The following is a 20,000-nucleotide window of genomic DNA, read 5'->3' as shown; positions in this document are numbered from 1 at the left end:
CCAGTGGAGTTCGCTGCACAGGCAGGGATTCGTCCAACTCGCACAAACCGAACACAACTCACGCGCCACGACGTACACTGTGCACCAGCCCCCCAAAACGAATCACCCCCCGAAGGACCAAGAAGCCCGACGAACGCGCGAAAACATTTAGAGAGGCCGAGCAAGCACCGGTTAGCGCGAACGCAAATAACAAGCGCAACAGGCAACTTTCGAGGGACATACTTTTCGCAACAAGCTTCCACTAGGAAAGCACAGGCAACTCGTTCGAACGTCAAAGCCAACCAAATGGCAATTACCCGAGGGACATGCTTTTCGCAAGGCACCTTCCACTAGGGAAGCGCAGACAACCCGAAGGCGAGTCGAAGACAACCTAAAGGCGATCACCCGAGGGACATGGAGGAATGCACCAGTGGAGTTCGCTGCACAGGCAGGGATCCGTCCAACTCGCACAAACCGAACACAACTCACGCGCCACGACGTACACTGTGCACCAGCCCCCCAAAACGAATCACCCCCCGAAGGACTAAGAAGCCCGACGAACGCGCGAAAACATTTAGAGAGGCCGAGCAAGCACCGGTTAGCGCGAATGAAAGTAACAAGCGCAACAGGCAACTTTCGAGGGACATACTTTTCGCAACAAGCTTCCACTAGGAAAGCATAGGCAACTCGTTCGAACGTCAAAGCCAACCAAATGGCAATTACCCGAGGGACACGCTTTTCGCAAGGCACCTTCCACTAGGGAAGCGCAGGCAACCCGAAGGCGAGTCGAAGACAACCCGAGGGACATGGAGGAATGCACCAGTGGAGTTCGCTGCACAGGCAGGGATCCGTCCAACTCGCACAAACCGAACACAACTCACGCGCCACGACGTACACTGTGCACCAGCCCCCCAAAACGAATCACCCCCCGAAGGACTAAGAAGCCCGACGAACGCGCGAAAACATTTAGAGAGGCCGAGCAAGCACCGGTTAGCGCGAATGCAAATAACAAACGCAACAGGCAACTTTCGAGGGACATACTTTTCGCAACAAGCTTCCACTAGGAAAGCATAGGCAACTCGTTCGAACGTCAAAGCCAACCAAATGGCAATTACCCGAGGGACACGCTTTTCGCAAGGCACCTTCCACTAGGGAAGCGCAAGCAACCCGAAGGCGAGTCGAAGACAACCCGAGGGACATGGAGGAATGCACCAGTGGAGTTCGCTGCACAGGCAGGGATCCGTCCAACTCGCACAAACCGAACACAACTCACGCGCCACGACGTACACTGTGCACCAGCCCCCCAAAACGAATCACCCCCCGAAGGACCAAGAAGCCCGACGAACGCGCGAAAACATTTAGAGAGGCCGAGCAAGCACCGGTTAGCGCGAATGCAAATAACAAACGCAACAGGCAACTTTCGAGGGACATACTTCTCGCAACAAGCTTCCACAAGGAAAGCACAGGCAACTCGTTCGCACGCCAAAGCCAACCAAATGGCAATTTAACCGAGGGACATGCATTTCGCAAGGCAACTTGTACAATTACCCGAGGGACATGGCATGCTTGCCAAGGCCGTGGCTTGGCATGCTTGCCAAGGCCGTGGCATGACATGCTGCTGGCCAAGGCCGGGCATGCCATGCTGCTGGACAAGGCCGTGGCAAGGCATGCTGATGGCCGAGGCCGTGGCAAGGCATGCTGATGGCCGAGGCCGTGGCAAGGCATGCTGATGGCCGAGGCCGTGGCAAGGCATGCTGCTGGCCAAGGCGTTGGCATGGCATGCTGCTGCTGACCAAGGCTTGGGCTTGCCATGCTGCCGGCCAAGGCCGCGGCATGGCATGCTGCCGGCCAAGGCCGCGGCATGCCATGTTGCTGGCCAAGGCCGTGGCATGGCATGCTGCTGGCCAAGGCCGTGGCATGACATGCTGGCCAAGGCCGGGGCATGGCAAGCTGCTGGCCAAGGTCGTGGCATGGCACGCTGCTGGCCAAGGCCGGGGCATAGCACGCTGCTGGCCATGGCCGTGGCTTGGCAAGGTTGCCAAGGCCGGGGCATGGCGTGCTGCTGGCCAAGGCTTTGGCATGCCATGTTGCTGGCCAAGGCTGTGGCATGGCATGCTGCTGGCCAAGGCTGTGGCATGGCATGCTGCTGGCCAAGGCCGTGGCATGACATGCTGGCCAAGGCCGGGGCATGGCATGCTGCTGGCCAAGGTCGTGGCATGGCATGCTGCTGGCCAAGGCCGTGGCATGACATGCTTGCCAAGGCCAGGGCATGGCATGCTGCTGGCCAAGGCTTTGGCATGCCATGTTGCTGGCCAAGGCTGTGGCATGGCATGCTGCCCTAGGCCAACGTGCCACCGCCACCGCCGCGGGCCGCCACTCGACGCATCCCGTGCTTGGCTATGTAGTTTCGATGCCACAAGCCAATGCCACAAGCCAAGCGATGGCATGTGCCAAGCGCCCGCCTAGGCATAGGCGTGGCCTGTGGCCTGGCCATGCTGGCCAGCCTTAAGGGAGGTGCCCCCCCCTTATAATAGCCTGTTAAGCCCTTTTCAATCTGGCAGGAGGAAACATCAAGCATGTTCGAGGAGTCATAATGGGGTTTTTTTAAAAAGTAATGGTTTTTTGCCAAAACTTTCAACATGAAAGTTGTATGAAATAATTTAATACACCATAAAAAAAATTATAAAAAAATATTTGGCCACCGGAATATTTTATTTTAATTTATTTCAATTTTAATACTTAAAAAATAATAAAAATTACTAAAAATACTCAAAAAATTCTAGAAAAATTCCAACAATTATAAGATGAGGCACTAGTAATTATAGTAATTTTTTTAATTATTTTTTTATTTTTAATTTATTTTATTATAATTTTTATGAGTAAATAAATAATTAAAAAGCCCGACGAACGTGCAAAAACTCTTAGAGAAACCCAGCAAGCATCGGATAGCTCGAATGCAAATAACAAACGCAACAGGCAACTTCCGAGGGACATACTTTTCCCAACAAGCTTCCACTGGGGAAAGCACTAGCAACGTGTTCGCAAGTCAAAGGCAACCAAACCGGCTATTACCCGAGGGACAAGCATTTCGCAGGGCAACATATACGTAAGTCAAAGCCAAACCAAATGGCAATTACACGAGGGACAGGATTGCTTGCCAAGGGCGTGGCATGCGATGTTCTAGCCCAAGGCCAAGGCACGCCACGCTGCGGGACAAGGCCGTGGCAAGACATGCGGCTGGCCTTGGCCTTGGCATGGCATGCCGCCGGCTTTGGCTGGGCTGCGTTGGCCTTGCCATGGAATGTTGCTGGCTTCGGATGGGCTGCCTCGGCCTTGGCCTTGGCCGTGGCATGGCATGGCATGCTGCTGGCCTTGGCCTTGGCCTTGGCATGGCATGCTGCTGGCTTTGGCTGGGCTGCCTTGGCCGTGGCATGGCATGCTGCTGGCTTTGGCTGGGCTGCCTTGGCCGTGGCATGGCATGCTGCTGGCCTAGGCCTTGGCATGGCATGCTGCTGGCTTTGGCTGGGCTGCCTTGGCCGTGGCATGGCATGCTGCTGGCCTAGGCCTTGGCATGGCATGCTGCTGGCTTTGGCTGGCAGCCTTGGCCGTGGCATGGCATGCTGCTGGCCTTGGCCTTGGCATGGCATGCTGCTGGCTTTGGCTGGCCAGCCTTGGCCGTGGCATGGCATGCTGCTGGCCTTGGCCTTGGCATGGCATGCTGCTGGCTTTGGCTGGCCTGCCTTGGCCGTGGCATGGCATGCTGCTGGCCTAGGCCTTGGCATGGCATGCTGCTGGCTTTGGCTGGCCTGCCTTGGCCGTGGCATGGCATGCTGCTGGCCTAGGCATGGCATGGCATGCTGCTGGCTTTGGCTGGGCTGCCTTGGCCGTGGCATGGCATGCTGCTGGCCTTGGCCTTGATATGGCATGCTGCTGGCTTTGGCTGGGCTGCCTTGGCCGTGGCATGGCATGCTGCTGGCCTAGGCCTTGGCATGGCATGCTGCTGGCTTTGGCTGGGCTGCCTTGGCCTTGGCATGGCATGCTGCTGGCTTTGGCTGGCCTGCCTTGGCCGTGGCATGGCATGCTGCTGGCCTAGGCCATGGCATGGCATGCTGCTGGCTTTGGCTGGGCTGCCTTGGCCGTGGCATGGCATGCTGCTGCCCTTGGCCTTGATATGGCATGCTGCTGGCTTTGGCTGGGCTGCCTTGGCCGTGGCATGGCATGCTGCTGGCCTAGGCCTTGGCATGGCATGCTGCTGGCTTTGGCTGGCCTGCGTTGGCCGTGGCATGGCATGCTGCTGGCCTAGGCCTTCGCATGGCATGCTGCTGGCCTAGGCCTTCGCATGGCATGCTGCTGGCTTTGGCTGGGCTGCCTTGGCCGTGGCATGGCATGCTGCTGGCCTTGGCCTTGGCATGGCATGCTGCTGGCTTTGGCTGGGCTGCCTTGGCCGTGGCATGGCATGCTGGTGGCCTAGGCCTTGGCATGGCATGCTGCTGGCTTTGGCTGGCCTGCCTTGGCCGTGGCATGGCATGCTGCTGGCCTAAGCCTTGGCATGGCATGCTGCTGGCTTTGGTTGGGCTGCCTTGGCCGTGGCATGGCATGCTGCTGGCCTTGGCCTTGGCATGGCATGCTGCTCGCTTTGGCTGGCCTGCCTTGGCCGTGGCATGGCATGCTGCTGGCCTAGGCCTTGGCATGGCATGCTGCTGGCTTTGGCTGGGCTGCCTTGGCCGTGGCATGGCATGCTGCTGGCCTTGGCCTTGGCATGCCATGCTGTTGGCTTTGGCTGGCCTGCCTTGGCCGTGGCATGGCATGCTGCTGGCCTAGGCCTTGGCATGGCATGCTGCTGGCTTTGGCTGGGCTGCCTTGGCCGTGGCATGGCATGCTGCTGGCCTTGGCCTTGGCATGGCATGCTGCTGGCTTTGGCTGGGCTGCCTTGGCCGTGGCATGGCATGCTGCTGGCCTTGGCCTTGGCATGGCATGCTGCTGGCTTTGGCTGGGCTGCCTTGGCCGTGGCATGGCATGCTGCTGGCCTAGGCCTTGGCATGGCATGCTGCTGGCTTTGGCTGGGCTGCCTTGGCCGTGGCATGGCATGCTGCTGGCCTAGGCCTTGGCATGGTATGCTGCTGGCCTAGGCCTTGGCATGGCATGCTGCTGGCTTTGGCTGGCAGCCTTGGCCGTGGCATGGCATGCTGCTGGCCTTGGCCTTGGCATGGCATGCTGCTGGCCTTGGCCTTGGCATGGCATGCTGCTGGCTTTGGCAGGCCTGCCTTGGCCGTGGCATGGCATGCTGCTGGCCTTGGCCTTGGCATGGCATGCTGCTGGCTTTGGCTGGCCTGCCTCGGCCGTGGCATGGCATGCTGCTGGCCTAGGCCTTGGCATGGCATGCTGCTGGCTTTGGCTGGCCTGCCTTGGCCGTGGCATGGCATGCTGCTGGCCTAGGCATGGCATGGCATGCTGCTGGCTTTGGCTGGGCTGCCTTGGCCGTGGCATGGCATGCTGCTGGCCTTGGCCTTGATATGGCATGCTGCTGGCTTTGGCTGGGCTGCCTTGGCCGTGGCATGGCATGCTGCTGGCCTAGGCCTTGGCATGGCATGCTGCTGGCTTTGGCTGGGCTGCCTTGGCCGTGGCATGGCATGCTGCTGGCCTTGGCCTTGGCATGGCATGCTGCTGGCTTTGGCTGGCCTGCCTTGGCCGTGGCATGGCATGCTGCTGGCCTAGGCCATGGCATGGCATGCTGCTGGCTTTGGCTGGGCTGCCTTGGCCGTGGCATGGCATGCTGCTGCCCTTGGCCTTGATATGGCATGCTGCTGGCTTTGGCTGGGCTGCCATGGCCGTGGCATGGCATGCTGCTGGCCTAGGCCTTGGCATGGCATGCTGCTGGCTTTGGCTGGCCTGCGTTGGCCGTGGCATGGCATGCTGCTGGCCTAGGCCTTGGCATGGCATGCTGCTGGCTTTGGCTGGGCTGCCTTGGCCGTGGCATGGCATGCTGCTGGCCTTGGCCTTGGCATGGCATGCTGCTGGCTTTGGCTGGGCTGCCTTGGCCGTGGCATGGCATGCTGGTGGCCTAGGCCTTGGCATGGCATGCTGCTGGCTTTGGCTGGCCTGCCTTGGCCGTGGCATGGCATGCTGCTGGCCTAAGCCTTGGCATGGCATGCTGCTGGCTTTGGTTGGGCTGCCTTGGCCGTGGCATGGCATGCTGCTGGCCTAGGCCTTGGCATGGCATGCTGCTCGCTTTGGCTGGCCTGCCTTGGCCGTGGCATGGCATGCTGCTGGCCTAGGCCTTGGCATGGCATGCTGCTGGCTTTGGCTGGGCTGCCTTGGCCGTGGCATGGCATGCTGCTGGCCTTGGCCTTGGCATGCCATGCTGTTGGCTTTGGCTGGCCTGCCTTGGCCGTGGCATGGCATGCTGCTGGCCTAGGCCTTGGCATGGCATGCTGCTGGCTTTGGCTGGGCTGCCTTGGCCGTGGCATGGCATGCTGCTGGCCTTGGCCTTGGCATGGCATGCTGCTGGCTTTGGCTTGGCTGCCTTGGCCGTGGCATGGCATGCTGCTGGCCTTGGCCTTGGCATGGCATGCTGCTGGCTTTGGCTGGGCTGCCTTGGCCGTGGCATGGCATGCTGCTGGCCTAGGCCTTGGCATGGCATGCTGCTGGCTTTGGCTGGGCTGCCTTGGCCGTGGCATGGCATGCTGCTGGCCTAGGCCGTGGCATGGCATGCTGCTGGCCTTGGCCTTGGCATGGCATGCTGCTGGCTTTGGCTGGCCTGCCTTGGCCGTGGCATGGCATGCTGCTGGCCTAGGCCTTGGCATGGCATGCTGCTGGCTTTGGCTGGCCTGCCTTGGCCGTGGCATGGCATGCTGCTGGCCTAGGCCTTGGCATGGCATGCTGCTGGCTTTGGCTGGCCTGCCTTGGCCGTGGCATGGCATGCTGCTGGCCTAGGCATGGCATGGCATGCTGCTGGCTTTGGCTGGGCTGCCTTGGCCGTGGCATGGCATGCTGCTGGCCTTGGCCTTGATATGGCATGCTGCTGGCTTTGGCTGGGCTGCCTTGGCCGTGGCATGGCATGCTGCTGGCCTAGGCCTTGGCATGGCATGCTGCTGGCTTTGGCTGGGCTGCCTTGGCCGTGGCATGGCATGCTGCTGGCCTTGGCCTTGGCATGGCATGCTGCTGGCTTTGGCTGGCCTGCCTTGGCCGTGGCATGGCATGCTGCTGGCCTAGGCCATGGCATGGCATGCTGCTGGCTTTGGCTGGGCTGCCTTGGCCGTGGCATGGCATGCTGCTGCCCTTGGCCTTGATATGGCATGCTGCTGGCTTTGGCTGGGCTGCCATGGCCGTGGCATGGCATGCTGCTGGCCTAGGCCTTGGCATGGCATGCTGCTGGCTTTGGCTGGCCTGCGTTGGCCGTGGCATGGCATGCTGCTGGCCTAGGCCTTGGCATGGCATGCTGCTGGCTTTGGCTGGGCTGCCTTGGCCGTGGCATGGCATGCTGCTGGCCTTGGCCTTGGCATGGCATGCTGCTGGCTTTGGCTGGGCTGCCTTGGCCGTGGCATGGCATGCTGGTGGCCTAGGCCTTGGCATGGCATGCTGCTGGCTTTGGCTGGCCTGCCTTGGCCGTGGCATGGCATGCTGCTGGCCTAAGCCTTGGCATGGCATGCTGCTGGCTTTGGTTGGGCTGCCTTGGCCGTGGCATGGCATGCTGCTGGCCTAGGCCTTGGCATGGCATGCTGCTCGCTTTGGCTGGCCTGCCTTGGCCGTGGCATGGCATGCTGCTGGCCTAGGCCTTGGCATGGCATGCTGCTGGCTTTGGCTGGGCTGCCTTGGCCGTGGCATGGCATGCTGCTGGCCTTGGCCTTGGCATGCCATGCTGTTGGCTTTGGCTGGCCTGCCTTGGCCGTGGCATGGCATGCTGCTGGCCTAGGCCTTGGCATGGCATGCTGCTGGCTTTGGCTGGGCTGCCTTGGCCGTGGCATGGCATGCTGCTGGCCTTGGCCTTGGCATGGCATGCTGCTGGCCTTGGCCTTGGCATGGCATGCTGCTGGCTTTGGCTGGGCTGCCTTGGCCGTGGCATGGCATGCTGCTGGCCTTGGCCTTGGCATGGCATGCTGCTGGCTTTGGCTGGGCTGCCTTGGCCGTGGCATGGCATGCTGCTGGCCTAGGCCTTGGCATGGCATGCTGCTGGCTTTGGCTGGGCTGCCTTGGCCGTGGCATGGCATGCTGCTGGCCTAGGCCGTGGCATGGCATGCTGCTGGCCTTGGCCTTGGCATGGCATGCTGCTGGCTTTGGCTGGCCTGCCTTGGCCGTGGCATGGCATGCTGCTGGCCTAGGCCTTGGCATGGCATGCTGCTGGCTTTGGCTGGCCTGTTTTGGCCGTGGCATGGCATGCTGCTGGCCTAGGCCTTGGCATGGCATGCTGCTGGCTTTGGCTGGCCTGCCTTGGCCGTGGCATGGCATGCTGCTGGCCTAGGCCATGGCATGGCATGCTGCTGGCTTTGGCTGGGCTGCCTTGGCCGTGGCATGGCATGCTGCTGGCCTTGGCCTTGATATGGCATGCTGCTGGCTTTGGCTGGGCTGCCTTGGCCGTGCCATGGCATGCTGCTGGCCTAGGCCTTGGCATGGCATGCTGCTGGCTTTGGCTGGCCTGCCTTGGCCGTGGCATGGCATGCTGCTGGCCTTGGCCTTGGCATGGCATGCTGCTGGCTTTGGCTGGCCTGCCTTGGCCGTGGCATGGCATGCTGCTGGCCTAGGCCATGGCATGGCATGCTGCTGGCTTTGGCTGGGCTGCCTTGGCCGTGGCATGGCATGCTGCTGCCCTTGGCCGTGATATGGCATGCTGCTGGCTTTGGCTGGGCTGCCTTGGCCGTGGCATGGCATGCTGCTGGCCTAGGCCTTGGCATGGCATGTTGCTGGCTTTGGCTGGCCTGCCTTGGCCGTGGCATGGCATGCTGCTGGCCTAGGCCTTGGCATGGCATGCTGCTGGCTTTGGCTGGGCTGCCTTGGCCGTGGCATGGCATGCTGCTGGCCTTGGCCTTGGCATGGCATGCTGCTGGCTTTGGCGGGGCTGCCTTGGCCGTGGCATGGCATGCTGGTGGCCTAGGCCTTGGCATGGCATGCTGCTGGCTTTGGCTGGCCTGCCTTGGCCGTGGCATGGCATGCTGCTGGCCTAGGCCTTGGCATGGCATGCTGCTGGCTTTGGTTGGGCTGCCTTGGCCGTGGCATGGCATGCTGCTGGCCTTGGCCTTGGCATGGCATGCTGCTGGCTTTGGCTGGCCTGCCTTGGCCGTGGCATGGCATGCTGCTGGCCTTGGCCTTGGCATGGCATGCTGCTGGCTTTGGCTGGGCTGCCTTGGCCGTGGCATGGCATGCTGCTGGCCTAGGCCTTGGCATGGCATGCTGCTGGCTTTGGCTGGGCTGCCTTGGCCGTGGCATGGCATGCTGCTGGCCTAGGCCGTGGCATGGCATGCTGCTGGCCTTGGCCTTGGCATGGCATGCTGCTGGCTTTGGCTGGCCTGCCTTGGCCGTGGCATGGCATGCTGCTGGCCTAGGCCTTGGCATGGCATGCTGCTGGCTTTGGGTGGGCTGCCTTGGCCGTGGCATGGCATGCTGCTGGCCTTGGCCTTGGCATGGCATGCTGCTGGCTTTGGCTGGCCTGCCTTGGCCGTGGCATGGCATGCTGCTGGCCTAGGCCATGGCATGGCATGCTGCTGGCTTTGGCTGGGCTGCCTTGGCCGTGGCATGGCATGCTGCTGGCCTTGGCCTTGGCATGGCATGCTGCTGGCTTTGGCTGGGCTGCCTTGGCCGTGGCATGGCATGCTGCTGGCTTTGGCTTGCCTGCCTTGGCCGTGGCATGGCATGCTGCTGGCCTAGGCCTTGGCATGGCATGCTGCTGGCTTTGGCTGGGCTGCCTTGGCCGTGGCATGGCATGCTGCTGGCCTTGGCCTTGGCATGGCATGCTGCTGGCTTTGGCTGGGCTGCCTTGGCCGTGGCATGGCATGCTGGTGGCCTAGGCCTTGGCATGGCATGCTGCTGGCTTTGGCTGGCCTGCCTTGGCCGTGGCATGGCATGCTGCTGGCCTAGGCCTTGGCATGGCATGCTGCTGGCTTTGGGTGGGCTGCCTTGGCCGTGGCATGGCATGCTGCTGGCCTTGGCCTTGGCATGGCATGCTGCTGGCTTTGGCTGGCCTGCCTTGGCCGTGGCATGGCATGCTGCTGGCCTAGGCCTTGGCATGGCATGCTGCTGGCTTTGGCTGGGCTGCCTTGGCCGTGGCATGGCATGCTGCTGGCCTTGGCCTTGGCATGGCATGCTGCTGGCTTTGGCTGGGCTGCCTTGGCCGTGGCATGGCATGCTGGTGGCCTAGGCCTTGGCATGGCATGCTGCTGGCTTTGGCTGGCCTGCCTTGGCCGTGGCATGGCATGCTGCTGGCCTAAGCCTTGGCATGGCATGCTGCTGGCTTTGGTTGGGCTGCCTTGGCCGTGGCATGGCATGCTGCTGGCCTAGGCCTTGGCATGGCATGCTGCTCGCTTTGGCTGGCCTGCCTTGGCCGTGGCATGGCATGCTGCTGGCCTAGGCCTTGGCATGGCATGCTGCTGGCTTTGGCTGGGCTGCCTTGGCCGTGGCATGGCATGCTGCTGGCCTTGGCCTTGGCATGCCATGCTGTTGGCTTTGGCTGGCCTGCCTTGGCCGTGGCATGGCATGCTGCTGGCCTAGGCCTTGGCATGGCATGCTGCTGGCTTTGGCTGGGCTGCCTTGGCCGTGGCATGGCATGCTGCTGGCCTTGGCCTTGGCATGGCATGCTGCTGGCCTTGGCCTTGGCATGGCATGCTGCTGGCTTTGGCTGGGCTGCCTTGGCCGTGGCATGGCATGCTGCTGGCCTTGGCCTTGGCATGGCATGCTGCTGGCTTTGGCTGGGCTGCCTTGGCCGTGGCATGGCATGCTGCTGGCCTAGGCCTTGGCATGGCATGCTGCTGGCTTTGGCTGGGCTGCCTTGGCCGTGGCATGGCATGCTGCTGGCCTAGGCCGTGGCATGGCATGCTGCTGGCCTTGGCCTTGGCATGGCATGCTGCTGGCTTTGGCTGGCCTGCCTTGGCCGTGGCATGGCATGCTGCTGGCCTAGGCCTTGGCATGGCATGCTGCTGGCTTTGGCTGGCCTGTTTTGGCCGTGGCATGGCATGCTGCTGGCCTAGGCCTTGGCATGGCATGCTGCTGGCTTTGGCTGGCCTGCCTTGGCCGTGGCATGGCATGCTGCTGGCCTAGGCCATGGCATGGCATGCTGCTGGCTTTGGCTGGGCTGCCTTGGCCGTGGCATGGCATGCTGCTGGCCTTGGCCTTGATATGGCATGCTGCTGGCTTTGGCTGGGCTGCCTTGGCCGTGCCATGGCATGCTGCTGGCCTAGGCCTTGGCATGGCATGCTGCTGGCTTTGGCTGGCCTGCCTTGGCCGTGGCATGGCATGCTGCTGGCCTTGGCCTTGGCATGGCATGCTGCTGGCTTTGGCTGGCCTGCCTTGGCCGTGGCATGGCATGCTGCTGGCCTAGGCCATGGCATGGCATGCTGCTGGCTTTGGCTGGGCTGCCTTGGCCGTGGCATGGCATGCTGCTGCCCTTGGCCGTGATATGGCATGCTGCTGGCTTTGGCTGGGCTGCCTTGGCCGTGGCATGGCATGCTGCTGGCCTAGGCCTTGGCATGGCATGTTGCTGGCTTTGGCTGGCCTGCCTTGGCCGTGGCATGGCATGCTGCTGGCCTAGGCCTTGGCATGGCATGCTGCTGGCTTTGGCTGGGCTGCCTTGGCCGTGGCATGGCATGCTGCTGGCCTTGGCCTTGGCATGGCATGCTGCTGGCTTTGGCGGGGCTGCCTTGGCCGTGGCATGGCATGCTGGTGGCCTAGGCCTTGGCATGGCATGCTGCTGGCTTTGGCTGGCCTGCCTTGGCCGTGGCATGGCATGCTGCTGGCCTAGGCCTTGGCATGGCATGCTGCTGGCTTTGGTTGGGCTGCCTTGGCCGTGGCATGGCATGCTGCTGGCCTTGGCCTTGGCATGGCATGCTGCTGGCTTTGGCTGGCCTGCCTTGGCCGTGGCATGGCATGCTGCTGGCCTTGGCCTTGGCATGGCATGCTGCTGGCTTTGGCTGGGCTGCCTTGGCCGTGGCATGGCATGCTGCTGGCCTAGGCCTTGGCATGGCATGCTGCTGGCTTTGGCTGGGCTGCCTTGGCCGTGGCATGGCATGCTGCTGGCCTAGGCCGTGGCATGGCATGCTGCTGGCCTTGGCCTTGGCATGGCATGCTGCTGGCTTTGGCTAGCCTGCCTTGGCCGTGGCATGGCATGCTGCTGGCCTAGGCCTTGGCATGGCATGCTGCTGGCTTTGGGTGGGCTGCCTTGGCCGTGGCATGGCATGCTGCTGGCCTTGGCCTTGGCATGGCATGCTGCTGGCTTTGGCTGGCCTGCCTTGGCCGTGGCATGGCATGCTGCTGGCCTAGGCCTTGGCATGGCATGCTGCTGGCTTTGGCTGGGCTGCCTTGGCCGTGGCATGGCATGCTGCTGGCCTTGGCCTTGGCATGGCATGCTGCTGGCTTTGGCTGGGCTGCCTTGGCCGTGGCATGGCATGCTGCTGGCTTTGGCTTGCCTTCCTTGGCCGTGGCATGGCATGCTGCTGGCCTAGGCCTTGGCATGGCATGCTGCTGGCTTTGGCTGGGCTGCCTTGGCCGTGGCATGGCATGCTGCTGGCCTTGGCCTTGGCATGGCATGCTGCTGGCTTTGGCTGGGCTGCCTTGGCCGTGGCATGGCATGCTGGTGGCCTAGGCCTTGGCATGGCATGCTGCTGGCTTTGGCTGGCCTGCCTTGGCCGTGGCATGGCATGCTGCTGGCCTAGGCCTTGGCATGGCATGCTGCTGGCTTTGGGTGGGCTGCCTTGGCCGTGGCATGGCATGCTGCTGGCCTTGGCCTTGGCATGGCATGCTGCTGGCTTTGGCTGGCCTGCCTTGGCCGTGGCATGGCATGCTGCTGGCCTAGGCCTTGGCATGGCATGCTGCTGGCTTTGGCTGGGCTGCCTTGGCCGTGGCATGGCATGCTGCTGGCCTTGGCCTTGGCATGGCATGCTGCTGGCTTTGGCTGGGCTGCCTTGGCCGTGGCATGGCATGCTGCTGGCCATGGCCTTGGCATGGCATGCTGCTGGCTTTGGCTTGCCTGCCTTGGCCGTGGCATGGCATGCTGCTGGCCTAGGCCTTGGCATGGCATGCTGCTTGCTTTGGCTGGGCTGCCTTGGCCGTGGCATGGCATGCTGCTGGCCTTGGCCTTGGCATGGCATGCTGCTGGCTTTGGCTGGCCTGCCTTGGCCGTGGCATGGCATGCTGCTGGCCTAGGCCTTGGCATGGCATGCTGCTGGCTTTGGCTGGGCTGCCTTGGCCGTGGCATGGCATGCTGCTGGCCTTGGCCTTGGCATGGCATGCTGCTGGCTTTGGCTTGCCTGCCTTGGCCGTGGCATGGCATGCTGCTGGCCTAGGCCTTGGCATGGCATGCTGCTGGCTTTGGCTGGGCTGCCTTGGCCGTGGCATGGCATGCTGCTGGCCTTGGCCTTGGCTTGGCATGCTGCTGGCTTTGGCTGGGCTGCCTTGGCTGCGGTTCTTATCACTAGACGTGCGTTGCGTGCGAAGGCGTGCAAAGGCGTGCGCGACCATGCGCGCAACACGCGCACCGTGGTCAAAAGACCACGCGCGCGGTATTCGCACAGGCCACGCTGCCCACGCCGCGGGCATGCCAGGCCGCCCAGGCCGTGCGCATGCCATGCCGTGCTGCCCAGGCCGGCTGCATGCCAGGCCGCCCAGGCCGTGCGCATGCCATGCCGTGCTGCCCACGCCGCGGGCATGCCAGGCCGGCTGCATGCCAGGCCGCCCAGGCCGTGCGCATGCCATGCCGTGCTGCCCACGCCGCGGGCATGCCAGGCCGGCTGCATGCCAGGCCGCCCAGGCCGTGCGCATGCCATGCCGTGCTGCCCATGCCGCGCGCATGCCAGGCCGCCCACGCCCGCGCGCATGCCACGCCATGCTGCCCAAGGCCGCGCCCAGGCCGCGCAAGGCCGCGCCCAGGCCGCCCAAGGCCGCGCCCAGGCCGCGCAAGGCCGCGCCCAGGCCGCCCAAGGCCGCGCCCAGGCCGCGCAAGGCCGCCCAAGGCCGCGGTCCAGGCCGCCCAAGGCCGCGGCCGAGCCGCCCCAGGCCGCAGCCCAGGCCGCGGTCGAGCCGCAGTGCATGTAACCCAAGGCCGCAGCCCAGGCCGCGCCCAACATGGGGCGTACCTGCCACTGCCTTGCCCTGGGCAAGGGAGGTGCCCCCCCCTTATAATAGCCTGTTAAGCCCTTTTCAATCTGGCAGGAGGAAACATCAAGCATGTTCGAGGAGTCATAATGGGGTTTTTTTAAAAAGTAATGGTTTTTTGCCAAAACTTTCAACATGAAAGTTGTAGGAAATAATTTAATACACCATAAAAAAAATTAAAAAAAATATTTTTTTACAGAAAATATTTTATTTTAATTTATTTCGATATTAATACTTAAAAAATAATAAAAATTAATAAAAATAGTCAAAAAATTATGGAAAAATTCCCATAATTAAAGGATGATTCACTAGTAATTATAGAAATTATTAAATTATTTTTTTCATTTTTTTTATTTTATTTTGATTTTTTTATGCCAAATAAGGGCTTTAAAAATTCGAAAAGCTCCAGAAAAATTGCAAAAAAATAGGGAATGACATTTAAAATTGATTGTAGTGCATTTTTAATTGTGTTGCACGGTTTGGGTAAGATTATAAAAGAATCATGTTCAAAAAGATCGATCGAGGCGGTGGCACGCCATGGCCTTGGCCTTGGCCTTGGCCTTTGCCCGCGGCCTTGGCCTTTGCCTTGGCCTTGGCCATGCCTTGCACAGGGACTTGGCCTTGCCCACTGCCTTGGCCTTGGCTTTGGCCTTGGCCTTGGCATGGCATGGCATGCTCGCCGAGGCCGTGGCATGCCTTGCTGCTAGCCAAGGCCGTGGCGTGGCATGCTCGCCCAGCCCGTGGCATGCCGTGCTCGCCCAGCCCGTGGCACGCCATGTTGGCCCAAGGCATTGGCATGGCATGCCGGCCAAGGCATGCTGGCCAACGCTGCACAAGGCGGTGCCATGGCATGGCATGCTGACCAAGACCGTGCCATGGCATGCTGGGCGAGGCCGGGGCATGGCATGCTGGCCGAGGCCGTGGCTTGCCATGCCGCCACGGCCGTGGCATGCCGGGCAACGGACCGGCATGGCCCAGCCCGTGGCACGCCATGTTGGCCCAAGGCATTGGCATGGCATGCCGGCCAAGGCATGCTGGCCAACGCTGCGGCACGGCGTGCTGGACAAGGCGGTGCCATGGCATGGCATGCTGACCAAGACAGTGCCATGGCATGCTGGCCGAGGCCGTGGCATGGCATGCTGGCCGAGGCCGTGGCTTGCCATGCCGCCACGGCCGTGGCATGCTGGGCAACGGACCGGCATGGCATGCTGGCCGTGGCGGTGGCACGACATGCTGGCCAAGGCAGTGGCATGGCATGTAGGCCAAGGCTAAGGCATGGCACGCTGTGGCATGGCACGCTGGCCAAGGCAGTCGCAAGGCATGCGGGCCGAGGCCGCGGCACGGCCCGCTGGGCAACGCGGTGGCATGGCATGCTGGGCAACGCCGTGGCAAGGCATGCGGGCCGAGGCCTTGGCATGGCATGCTGGCCGAGGCCGTGGCATGGCATGCGGGCCGAGGCCGTGGCATGGCATGGCATGCGGGCCGAGGCCGTGGCATGGCATGCGGGCCGAGGCCGTGGCGTGGCATGGCATGGCATGTTGGGCAACGCCGTGGCAAGACATGCGGGCCGAGGCCGTGGCATGGCATGTTGGGCAACGCCCTGGCAAGCCATGCGGGCCGAGGCCGTGGCGTGGCATGTTCGCCAAGGCTAAGGCATGGCACGCCGGGCAACGCGGTGCATTGGCATGCTGGGCAGCGCGGTGGCAAGGCATGGGGGCCGAGGCCGTGGCATGGCATGTTGGGCAACGCCGTGGCAAGACATGCGGGCCGAGGCCGTGGCATGGCATGCGGGCCGAGGCCGTGGCACGACATGTTGGCCAAGGCTAAGGCATGGCACGCCGGGCAACGCGGTGGCATGGCATGCTGGGCAACGCGGTGGCAAGGCATGCGGGCCGAGGCCGTGGCATGGCATGTTGGGCAACGCCGTAGAAGGGCATGCGGGCCGAGGCCGTGGCATGGCATGCGGGCCGAGGCCGTGGCATGGCATGTTGGGCGACGCCGTAGCAAGGCATGCGGGCCGAGGCCGTGGCATGTCATGCGGGCCGAGGCCGTGGCATGGCATGCGGGCCGAGGCCGTGGCATGGCATGTTGGCCGAGGCCGTGGCAAGGCATGCGGGCCGAGGCCGTGGCATGGCATGTTTGGCAACGCCGTGGCAAGACATGCGGGCCGTGGCATGGCATGGCATGCGGGCCGAGGCCGTGGCACGACATGTTGGCCAAGGCTAAGGCATGGCACGCCGGGCAACGCGGTGGCATGGCACGCCGGGCAACGCGGTGGCAAGGCATGCGGGCCGGGGCCGTGGCATGGCATGTTGGGCGACGCCGTAGCAAGGCATGCGGTCCGAGGCCGTGGCATGTCATGCGGGCCGAGGCCATGGCATGGCATGCGGGCCGAGGCCGTGGCATGGCATGTTGGGCGACGCCGTAGCAAGGCATGCGGGCCGAGGCCGTGGCATGTCATGCGAGCCGAGGCCGTGGCATGGCATGCGGGCCGAGGCCGTGGCATGGCAAGTTGGGCGACGTCGTGGCAAGGCATGCGGGCCGAGGCCGTGGCATGTCACGCGGGCCGAGGCCGTGGCATGGCATGCGGGCAGAGGCCGTGGCATGGCATGTTGGGCGACGCCGTCGCAAGGCATGCGGGCCGAGGCCGTGGCATGGCATGCGGGCCGAGGCCGTGGCATGGCATGTTGGGCGACGCCGTAGCAAGGCATGCGGGCCGAGGCCGTGGCATGTCATGGCATGTTGGGCGACGCCGTAGCAAGGCATGCGGGCCGAGGCCGTGGCATGGCATGTTTGGCAACGCCGTGGCAAGACATGAGGGCCGTGGCATGGCATGGCATGCGGGCCGAGGCCGTGGCACGACATGTTGGCCAAGGCTAAGGCATGGCACGCCGGGCAACGCGGTGGCATGGCATGCGGGCCGGGGCCGTGGCATGGCATGTTGGCCAACGTCGTAGCAAGGCATGCGGGCCGAGGCCGAGGCCGTGGCACGGCATGCGGGCCGAGGCTGTGGCATGGCATGTTGGGCGACGCCGTAGCAAGGCATGCGGTCCGAGGCCGTGGCATGTCATGCGGGCCGAGGCCGTGGCATGGCATGCGGGCCGAGGCCGTGGCATGGCATGTTGGGCGACGCCGTAGCAAGGCATGCGGGCCGAGGCCGTGCCGTGGCATGCGGGCCGAGGCCGTGGCATGGCATGCGGGCCGAGGCCGTGGCATGGCATGTTGGGCGACGCCGTAGCAAGGCATGCGGTCCGAGGCCGTGGCCTGTCATGCGGGCCGAGGCCGTGGCATGGCATGCGGGCCGAGGCCGTGGCATGGCATGCGGGCCGAGGCCGTGGCATGGCATGTTGGGCGACGCCGTAGCATGGCATGCGGGCCGAGGCCGTGGCATGTCATGCGCGCCGAGGCCGTGGCATGGCATGCGGGCCGAGGCCGTGGCATGGCAAGTTGGGCGACGTCGTGGCAAGGCATGCGGGCCGAGGCCGTGGCATGGCATGCGGGCCGAGGCCGTGGCAAGGCATGTTGGGCGACGCCGTCGCAAGGCATGCGGGCCGAGGCCGTGGCATGTCATGCGGGCCGAGGCCGTGGCATGGCATGCGGGCCGAGGCCGTGGCATGGCATGTTGGGCGACGCCGTAGCAAGGCATGCGGGCCGAGGCCGTGCCGTGGCATGCGGGCCGAGGCCGTGGCATGGCATGTTGGGCGACGCCGTAGCAAGGCATGCGGTCCGAGGCCGTGGCATGTCATGCGGGCCGAGGCCGTGGCATGGCATGCGGGCCGAGGCCGTGGCATGGCATGTTGGGCGACGCCGTAGCAAGGCATGCGGTCCGAGGCCGTGGCATGTCATGCGGGCCGAGGCCGTGGCATGGCATGCGGGCCGAGGCCGTGGCATGGCATGTTGGGCGACGCCGTAGCAAGGCATGCGGGCCGAGGCCGTGCCGTGGCATGCGGGCCGAGGCCGTGGCATGGCATGTTGGGCGACGCCGTAGCAAGGCATGCGGTCCGAGGCCGTGGCATGTCATGCGGGCCGAGGCCGTGGCATGGCATGCGGGCCGAGGCCGTGGCATGGCATGTTGGGCGACGCCGTAGCAAGGCATGCGGGCCGAGGCCGTGGCATGTCATGCGGGCCGAGGCCGTGGCATGGCATGCGGGCCGAGGCCGTGGCATGGCAAGTTGGGCGGCGTCGTGGCAAGGCATGCTGGCCGAGGCCGTGGCATGTCATGCGGGCCGAGGCCGTGGCATGGCATGCGGGCCGAGGCCGTGGCAAGGCATGTTGGGCGACGCCGTAGCAAGGCATGCGGGCCGAGGCCGTGGCATGTCATGCGGGCCGAGGCCGTGGCACGTCATGCGGGCCGAGGCCGTGGCATGGCATGTTTGGCCACGCCGTGGCAAGACATGCGGGCCGTGGCATGGCATGGCATGCGGGCCGAGGCCGTGGCTCGACATGTTGGCCAAGGCTAAGGCATGGCACGCCGGGCAACGCGGTGGCATGGCATGCTGGGCAACGCGGTGGCAAGGCATGCGGGCCGAGGCCGTGGCATGGCATGTTGGGCAACGCCGCAGCAAGGCATGCGGGCCGAGGCCGTGGCATGGCATGCGGGCCGAGGCCGTGGCATGGCATGCGGGCCGAGGCCGTGGCATGGCATGCGGGCCGAGGCCGTGGCATGGCATGTTGGGCGACGCCGTAGCAAGGCATGCGGTCCGAGGCCGTGGCATGTCATGCGGGCCGAGGCCGTGGCATGGCATGCGGGCCGAGGCCGTGGCATGGCATGTTGGGCGACGCCGTAGCAAGGCATGCGGGCCGAGGCCGTGGCATGTCATGCGGGCCGAGGCCGTGGCATGGCATGCGGGCCGAGGCCGTGGCATGGCAAGTTGGGCGGCGTCGTGGCAAGGCATGCGGGCCGAGGCCGTGGCATGTCATGCGGGCCGAGGCCGTGGCACGGCATGCGGGCCGAGGCCGTGGCACGTCATGCGGGCCGAGGCCGTGGCATGGCATGTTTGGCAACGCCGTGGCAAGACATGCGGGCTGTGGCATGGCATGGCATGCGGGCCGAGGCCGTGGCTCGACATGTTGGCCAAGGCTAAGGCATGGCACGCCGGGCAACGCGGTGGCATGGCATGCTGGGCAACGCGGTGGCAAGGCATGCGGGCCGAGGCCGTGGCATGGCATGTTGGGCAACGCCGCAGCAAGGCATGCGGGCCGAGGCCGTGGCATGGCATGCGGGCCGAGGCCGTGGCATGGCATGCGGGCCGTGGCCGTGGCATGGCATGTTGGGCGACGCCGTCGCAAGGCATGCGGGCCGAGGCCGTGGCATGGCATGTTTGGCAACGCCGTGGCAAGACATGCGGGCCGTGGCATGGCATGGCATGCGGGCCGAGGCCGTGGCACGGCATGCGGGCCGAGGCCGTGGCATGGCATGTTGGGCGACGCCGTAGCAAGGCATGCGGGCTGAGGCCGTGGCCGTGGCATGGCATGCGGGCCGTGGCCGTGGCATGGCATGGCATGCGGGCCGAGGCCGTGGCATGGCATGTTGGGCAACGCCGTGGCAAGGCATGCGGGCCGAGGCCGTGGCATGGCATGATGGCCGAGGCCGTGGCATGTCATGCGGGCCGAGGCCGTGGCATGGCATGTTGGGCGACGCCGTAGCAAGGCATGCGGTCCGAGGCCGTGGCATGTTATGCGGGCCGAGGCCGTGGCATGGCTTGTTGGGCGACGCCGTAGCAAGGCAT

This window comes from Camellia sinensis, unplaced genomic scaffold (assembly GCF_055761805.1).
Source record: "Camellia sinensis isolate YWXY unplaced genomic scaffold, ASM5576180v1 Unanchor4, whole genome shotgun sequence".
Taxonomy (NCBI): Eukaryota; Viridiplantae; Streptophyta; class Magnoliopsida; order Ericales; family Theaceae; genus Camellia; species Camellia sinensis.
Note: the sequence above shows the minus strand (reverse complement) of the source record.